Below are 8,812 nucleotides of genomic sequence, written 5' to 3'. Positions count from 1 at the left end.
AGACACCTGCTTGCCAGTTGATTCTTTGAAGATTTTTTATTGGCTAAACTGTCTCTAGAAGTTCCTAATAAAGTGGCCAGTGTGTGGAAGCACATGCTACATTGGCTAATGAGGGCAGATATAAAGTGAGTGTTTTAAAGTGGCCAGAATCTACAAGAACATGGTAATAGATGTTCCTAATAAAGAGGCAAGTGAGTGGAAACACAAGGTAGTTGTAGGGGATCATAATAAAATTGCCATTGAGGGAAAGCACAATAAACAAAGGTGTTTCTAATAAAGTGGCCAGTAAGTGGAAGCACAAGGAAAAAGATGTTTCTAATAAAGTGGCCAGTGAGTGGAAGTGCAAGGTAAAATGTAGTGGGTCTCTAATAAAGTGGAAAGTAAGTGAAAGCACACTGTAGTAGGTACACTCTAAAAAACAGAGGTACGATAAGAGTACTTTTTTGTACTCAAAGGTACACTGTTCATAATTGTACCCTCAAAGGTACAATATTGGTCTTTACAGGGTCAGATTTGTTCCCTCTGAAGTACAAAGTAACTTCTAACAGCAATAAGTACAGATTTGTACCATTTAACCAGCCAAAGGGTACATTCAGTATTCTGTATCACTGTACTAATAAACAATATTTATTTTAACTTCACATTTTTCATTTGAAAGCCAGACAATTTTGGATCATCAAGTTTTTGAGCCATATTTAGTTGATGATAATGTTTATAATCTTTATAATCTTTACTGGCACAAAAAACATGGGTACAAAAAAGGACTTTCACTGAAAGGTACTTTTTTGTACCTCAATATAAGGTACAGCCCCAGCGACAAGCTTTGTACTCTTTTAAGTACAAATCTGTACTTACTTTTCTTAGTGTGTAGGGGTTTCTAATAAAGTGGCCAGTGAGTGAAAGCACAAGGTAGTTGTAGGTGTTTCTAATAAAGTGGCCAGTGAGTGAAAGCACAAGGTAGTTGTAGGTGTTTCTAATAAAGTGGCCAGTGAGCGAGAGCACAAGGTAGTTGTAGGTGTTTCTAATAAAGTGGCCAGTAAGCGGAAGCACACTGTAGTAGGTTGGGGTTTCTAATAAAGTGGCCAGTGAGTGGAAGCACATGGTAGTAGGTAAGGTGTTTCTAATAAAGTGGCCAGTAAGCGGAAGCACACTGTAGTAGGTAGGGATTTCTAATAAAGTGGCCAGTGAGTGAAAACACAAGGTAAAATGTATGGGTTTCTAATAAAGTGGCCAGTGAGTGGAAGCACATGGTAGTAGGTAAGGTGTTTCTAATAAAGTGACCAGAGAGTGAAAGCACATGGTAGTACATAGGTGTTTCTAATAAAGTGGCCAGAAAGTGTAAGCACAAGGTAGAAGGTGGGAATTTCTAATAAAGTGGCCAGTGAGTGAAAGCATGAGGTAGAAGGTTGGGTGTTTCTAATAAAGTGGCCAGAGTAAAGAAGGATTTACTTTGTAGAGAAGCAGTTTCTAATGAGTTTCTAACAAAGTCATTATCACAATTACTTGAACATTTTTACCTCGATTTTGACCAAACATACAATTAATATTGATTTCTACTTAAGAACGAAAAGAAGAAAGAAAACAAAGAAAAATTATATAACCAATAAGACCAAGATTAACTGGATTTGAGGTTTTGAATGTTGATTTCAAATAAAGTGGAGGTCAAAGGTTGGGTTTGTAATAAAGTGGCAAGAGAATTTATATTTCCATTAAGTATATAACTGGGGTTATTTAATGGTTTCAAGCCAGTGTGTTTCCAGCTATCAGATCCAGGCAAGTACCTAGCCAACTAAATTAAAGCTGGCTCTTAATTAGCTAGTTAATTCCATTTTCTTCAGATAGTGTGACTTTTGCATCTAACAGTTTCAATAGCTGTGCATAATTACAGTACGTTAACCACGTAAAGTCTCTGCGTAAATTAATCTGACGCTTATTTGCTTACACTCTCATAAGCAGTAGCCGGAGGGGGTGAGTACCCTGCGAACAGCCACATCTGCATGTGTACATTTAAGTCTGACATGCTCTATTTGCATTTTCGAATCGAAACACATAACGAGTAAACATATTTTAATTACGAAGCCTTTACCGATAAATCCATTAGAGAAACATCATTAGTGACATATTTTACAGATTACGCATCTGGACCCTGCTTCACTAAGCATATTCTGGGCCACAGCTTGCTATCGTAATGAAATTCTGTTTGATGTAATAGAAGGGAATTTGTAAGTGAAAATTAGTCCAGGAATGTAATGGTGGAAGTAATGGACATTTAAAAAAAATCTCTCTTAGAAATAATAACTGGTGTTGGGTAACTTCCAAGGTCAGTGTTAAATAGAAGTTTAAGAGCATTTCTGCTTTTTATTACTCACATCAGCTCAAACACATTCATAGATAATAGAGGTCTGGACTCTGGGATGCTCAGTTTTGATTGTTTTGAGGAAACCAATCCAGCTAACCAAATTTGGATATTAGAACATTTTCTAAACGTTACAGTTAACATTCTTATAACTTTTAACCTGCCAAGTTTTCTGGATTTTCTTAGAACGCTATTATTTAACATTTTAAAACATTCTGGTAACGTTGCTGCAAAATCACTTGTGTCAGGGTTTTAATTTTAAATTTATGGGAAATTTAGTTTTAATGTTTCTGTCATGTCCTGGTTTTGCCTTTGTGTTTTTACTGCCATCCTGTTTGGTTTACTGCCATCTCCTCCATGTGCTCTGCTATATGTACAATACCTCTGTGTCTCCGTCCCAGTGCTGTGTTCCTCCCATGATTAATCTGTATCTCCGCCCCCTTGTTACCTGTCCCCAGGTGTTTCTTCTTTTCTGTTTCCTCCAGTGTATTTATAACCCAGTGTTTTCGTTTTCCTTTGGCATTGTCACTGTTTATGCTACGTCTGTTCAGGTTGAGTGTGCTTTCTTTATTTACTTAGTGTTTCTTTGTTGCTTAAGTTTTTGTTTTATGGTTTGTTTGTTCATTATATTTATGAATAAATATTACTCACAATTGCGTTCGCTCTCCACGTCCTCTTCTTGCTGCACCCTGAAAGTTTCCAAATTGTTAACTTTGGCTTGCTGGAAATGTTATGTAAGAAACGTTCTAATAACATTGTGATGCAAACCGTTATTGCATTACTTGTTTTCAGAACATTCCTGAAACATTATTTCTGTAATGAAATGAAACATGAACTGTCTATGTAGCTAAATTGTAGCTAAATGATAAACTGACAAATGAGACAAACGATAAACTGAATGACTCCTAGAGCAGCTGCTATAAGGTATCCCAGGTAGTTGCTATGGTGTTGCTGGGTAGTTGCTATAGTATTCTAAGCAATATTTGTCACTATTGTGTTGCTATGGTATTACAGGTCATATAGCGAAAATTTGCTATGGTGTTGATGTGGAAGCCCAATTAGTTACTCAGGGGTTTCTATGGTGTTGCTAAGTGGTTGTATATTGTATCCCAAATAGTTGTAAAAGTTTTGGTAGGAGGTTGCATTTCTGAGCATTCATTACAATTGAGAACAATTTACAATGACTATACCAAAAGGTGATTAGTTCAAAAGCATAAAACTAGATTATTGTTTTTTAATAATATTAATAATAATAATAAAGTAAACACAACAAACAAATACAAATAAGCAACACACTATTTCTGAACCACATCTAATCGTTTCTGATGCTTTAATTCAATTGTTAAAGAATCAGATAATCAAATAATCAGCCACTGCAGTTGTAATTAGCTTGAGTCTTCCTCAGATGGTCGGTTATCTTGGTCAACAGGGTACACGCCCCAGGGGGATGCATCTGGATCATTAAGGGTCACAGTACTGAGTTTAAAGCATCCAAATCAAAACTGCTCCAAAGCACTGTTTTTCCAAACTGCAGGACTCCACACTGGTACCTCTCACACACACACACACACTATTAATGTGCATAAATGTTTGATTAGCATTCTGGACTTGTTTATCGGCTTTATGAGGTGAAAACCCCAGTGGCAAATAAATAGATCAATCTTTATTCCATGTGTGGTGCTGCTGTCAATGCAGACTAATTTAGACCACATGCAGCGTACGATAAATCCAGTGGGGGCTGCAGTGCAATTCCACCTGCCTATATGTGCTAACGCCTTAAAAAGATGCAAAGATGCAGCGCTCCAGCAGAAACATTCAGATGTGTGAAAGAGCTTAGCCAGATCAGCAGTGCATGAGAACATGCATAGCCGAGGAGCCGGGAGTGAATCCATTAATCTGCAATATTTAAAGGACTAGTATGTATAAGATTTTCCATAAAAACTAAGGAGACAAGTACAGTTTCATATAGTGCCAGATCACCTTTGGTCTTCATTACAGGCACATTAAAAGCCCAACATTACATTCCAGTGCTCTATTCCAACAGGACAATGCTCGTCCACATGCTGCTGCCATCTTTAGAAATTGCCTTGAGCTCAGATGCATCACCAGACCTACCCCTAACTAAAAAATGTGTGGGATACAATTGGACACACTATCAACACTCCAATGCTCAAGGCTCCCACTGCAAAATTTGCAGGAACTGAGAATCTGAGAATATTCAAGCTGCATTGCATGGATTATCGCAGGACCCCATTAGTAGGAACCCCTGCAACTACAATGCCAAGATATCTGCATATTTTGTTACAGACTGCATCTGTATGTGTAGGTCAAAGAATATGACCAAGAGTCACTCATATCATTCTAAGGGCCCTATTTTAGTGATCTATAGTGCATTGGTCAATTGCAGAATGCACAGCTGGGCTTAGGGCATGTCAGTGTCTTTTTGGTATTGTAAGGGCACAAAAAGTACACCTTGTGTAGCTCAAAGCGTGCAAAAGGCATGTATTAATTATCTTGATTAATCATGGGTGTGTTTTGGGTGTAATGTGAAATAAATCAGTATGACAGTTGTCATTCCCTTTAAGAGCCACGTGAGCTCTGACTTTGGCACGTTCATATCTTAACAGTGTCTCAGCAGAGGATAAAGACCTGTGTGTTCACGCTGTAAAGGTACGCCAGCAGCTCATTTCAGGGAACAAGAATGTTATTTTATTCTTTGTTCTGTTTGTTGTGAAGTTAAAGTTGCGTTTGCGCTCTGTAGCAGGTCCAAGCGCACCTATAGGAATGGACTCTGGCGACTGACTGTTTGTCTAGGTTCATTTCAGTCAGTGGCGCACCTGTGTTTTCCACCGCCACCTCACTTCAAGACCACCACGCCCATCCGTGTAGAATTATTCCTAAACCCTAATGCTATTTTACCAGCGCAGGCACAATGTGTGGAAATAGACTGTTGACCGGATGTAAGATAGCAAAGAGCATCATTTGTATCATGACTTAGCCTAGCATCAGAAACTAGCTCGACTCCTACCCCTGCTGTTTTGAATGCTATTAATAAAGATGGACCACACTGGCCACAAATGAGCATCAGTAACGAGTGTGCAAGTGTATGAAGGCTTCGCTTGCCTGGCTTCACAGCGATAGAGCTCCTCTGCATACAATATCACCCACCGAGCTTTGTCACTGGGCAGAGTTAGCGGCGGCTCTGCTAAATATAACACAAACTTCATTGATTCCAGGACAAACAGACATGTTTTCTTCCTTTTCCCTTCCTCCTCCTTTTGCTACCTCAGTGTAGGCAGTTCCTTTGCCAGTAGTGAATCAGAAATAATTGATAGGCTCTCGCTAATGGCTATTGACAGCCTCTCCCTGCTTTTCACCTGTCCACATAATGAACGGCTTTAAAGTAATCTGGAGAAGTAGGCTTTAATTACGTAATTGGCTATTTGAGGGAAGTTGAAATAATTTTGCTGACACGTTTGGCAGCGAGACCGGGCTTCCAGTTTGAGGCTCTGGGACAGTGATTGGACCGGCTGGCGGGAGCATATGGAGAATACAATGAATATCTTGTGCTCAGTAATGAATGGGTTTTATGGCCTGTTACAATCAAATATTTTGGCGATCAGCATTCATCAAAGCTTGAGTACCATCCCTGACAATAGAGTCTATTGTGTCTGAAAATTGGACATATTTATGTTTTACAAAACGACTTTTAAAATCTGATAGGCGGAGTCTAGGCGGGGTTTAATGCTCACTCTGATCACTGTCTGGGAGTAGCTTGATGTGTTTCCTAACGGCTCCCACAAAAAGCCTTGGTTGGTGGATTGGTCATGTTAAGTTGCCCCCCTAGGTATGATGAGTGTGTGATTACTGTATAAGAAGATGAATAGATGGATTGATGGATGGAATCACATTTAGATATAACAGGTTATACAGGAGTGGTCACCAACTAGTGGACCTAGGTTAGGAATCTGTTAGGAATCATTCCAAACCCACATTATCCCTAAAGCCAGAGCTGCTTATCATTGAATGAATCGAGTGATCAAGCTGATCTTACAGTATAAGAAGACCTCGCTGCTCCCGTTCTGCCTTTCACTCTGATTTTCACTTTCCCTTCCCTTTCCCTTCTACAGAACACATACTTTAGTACTTCCACTTAAGTGTGGAGCTTAAAGAACACTTTAACTTCCACTTAAGTTGAGTTTTTGATTCAGCACTATTGCTTTTATTTAAGTCTGGCTCTCTATTACTTTGTACAGCACATCTCCGGTTAAAACGAAGAGTCATAGTACAGCAGCTTTGAAGCAGATTGGATTAAATGCTTTGCTTAAGGGTCAAACTGTGGCAGGTTAGCAAAAACAGGCATTGAACTGACAACTCCATGATCAATAAACCCACTGAACATTGGTTTATTTTGTTTATGTCGTTTTTTTTGTCATCGGCATCGCATAAAAGCAAAAAGCTCTTACAGAGTGAGTGCACCATGGTTAAAGGGGTTTTAGGCCAACCCTAATAACAGCCTTCGACCATGTAAAATAATTGTAATGCATGGCCTCTCGTGGCTTAATGCTTTATTAAAGGACAAAAGAAGTTGAGGGATGAAAGGCTGCTGGAAGACAGAGGTGGTGAATGAGCGGAGCGAGGGGGCATTAGGCTGAAAGAAGCCTGGTTTACTGTCCCTGAGTGAGCATTCATTATGCAGCTGTCTGTGTGCCCTAGCGCAGGAGAACCGGCCGCGATTAAATTAAGTCTCCAGCCTGCCACATTAAACTGCGCCGTCTCCGGGCCTTTATGTCACCACTGTTTACTTTAACCGAATCAAAAAGCCGGCAGTGGGGTGAGGGGCGGAGAACGAAAGAAGAGAAAGAGCGCACGAGCGAGGGAGCGAACCAAAGAGACTAGAAAACAACAGCAGCCCCACATCTCCATTAGCATTAGCTCGTTAAGACGTTCTTGATGACAAGTGCCACAATCAAGCCTCTTGTATCGGTCGAGAGTCAACAGACATGGCAGCCGACCATCGTAGACGTCACCTTAAATGGTGCCCTCCATTAAAGCGTCTCTATTAAAGTCATTAATGTGAGTGGTCCATCTTTTAGAAAGGAAGAGCAATTCAGCCATGCTCTTTTGAGTGATGAGTGGGAGCTGATGTTGTCATTTAAGAGGCTGGCTCACAAATATATTATTGGAAAGTGGCCAGAAAACAACAGCAACGGCCCTCTGCCACAGCCAAACGCTGATAACACTTTAAATCGTAATCAATATTTAAAGAGGCTCTAGAGTGACAAACTGTGTTTACCTTGGCAGAGTTGAATAATGAGAGTTACATGGTACACTGAACGGTGAATCTTAAACACTGTAAATGATGTTTCGTATTCAGAAGAAAATCCTCTAAACTAAACTAAACTAAACTAAACTAAACTAAACTAAACTAAAACAGAGCTGTAAAACAGGCTAATTCTAATGCCCCTAAACTCTTACATAACACTCTTTACTTGTTATATTTATAGACAAAGAATTGTAGTTTGTCTACACCCTCAGAATAGTTGGTTTTAGCAGGTATGAATACAGAAATTTCTCTCAGGTGCGGACCAAAAAACGCATCAATATCTGTGAGATACTTGAAGCAGTCTCTGTGATGAGAACATGATCTAACTAATTTTAACCCAACTATCAAACATAGGTCCCACTTTATAATAAGTGTCTAATAAGTACTATGTAGTTACACAGTAACAATCCATGTAACTACAGTGTAACTACTAATGAAGTACACATTGTTAAAGATTGACTACAGAGGTACAGGTTATGTATTTATGCATGTGTATTAAGGTTAATTTTGACTTGTGTAAGTACACATGAGTACCAGGGTGAGTGTACTTACACAAGTAATAGAGCAAGTGTACTTACACATGTGTAACAATCAGCCCTAATTACATACTAGACAATAGCTGTTGGATAAGTTTATACTTAACTTATCACACACACTGTTACACATGTGTAAGTGCACTCACCCTGGTACACATGTGTACTTACACAAGACAAAATTAACCTTAATACACATGTGTAAATACATAACCTGTACCTCTGTAGTTACTCTGTAACAATGTGTACTTCATTAGTAGTTACACTGTAGTTACATGGATTGTTACTGTGTAACTACATAGTACTTAGGGACACTTATTATAAAGTGGGACCCAAACATATTCCTCATGATCAGATTGAGATTCAGATTCAGATTACTTTATTTGTTCCCAAGGGCCAATTCAAAGGGCAAAAAGAGTAGCTCAGAGGAAATAATTGTAAAAATAATTTACACAACACACAAACACATGTTTGAGCGAAATGGCTGTTCAGGTGCAGTTTAACTTGATTTATTAACCAAAAAAAAAAAACATCTCTTCTGCTTCTGCTATCTAAAATCATGCAGAAATATGCACTTGTCTAGAGCACTAGACTTTC

The sequence above is a fragment of the Astyanax mexicanus genome, chromosome 20 (assembly GCF_023375975.1).
Source record: "Astyanax mexicanus isolate ESR-SI-001 chromosome 20, AstMex3_surface, whole genome shotgun sequence".
NCBI lineage: Eukaryota > Metazoa > Chordata > Actinopteri > Characiformes > Acestrorhamphidae > Astyanax > Astyanax mexicanus.
Note: the sequence above shows the minus strand (reverse complement) of the source record.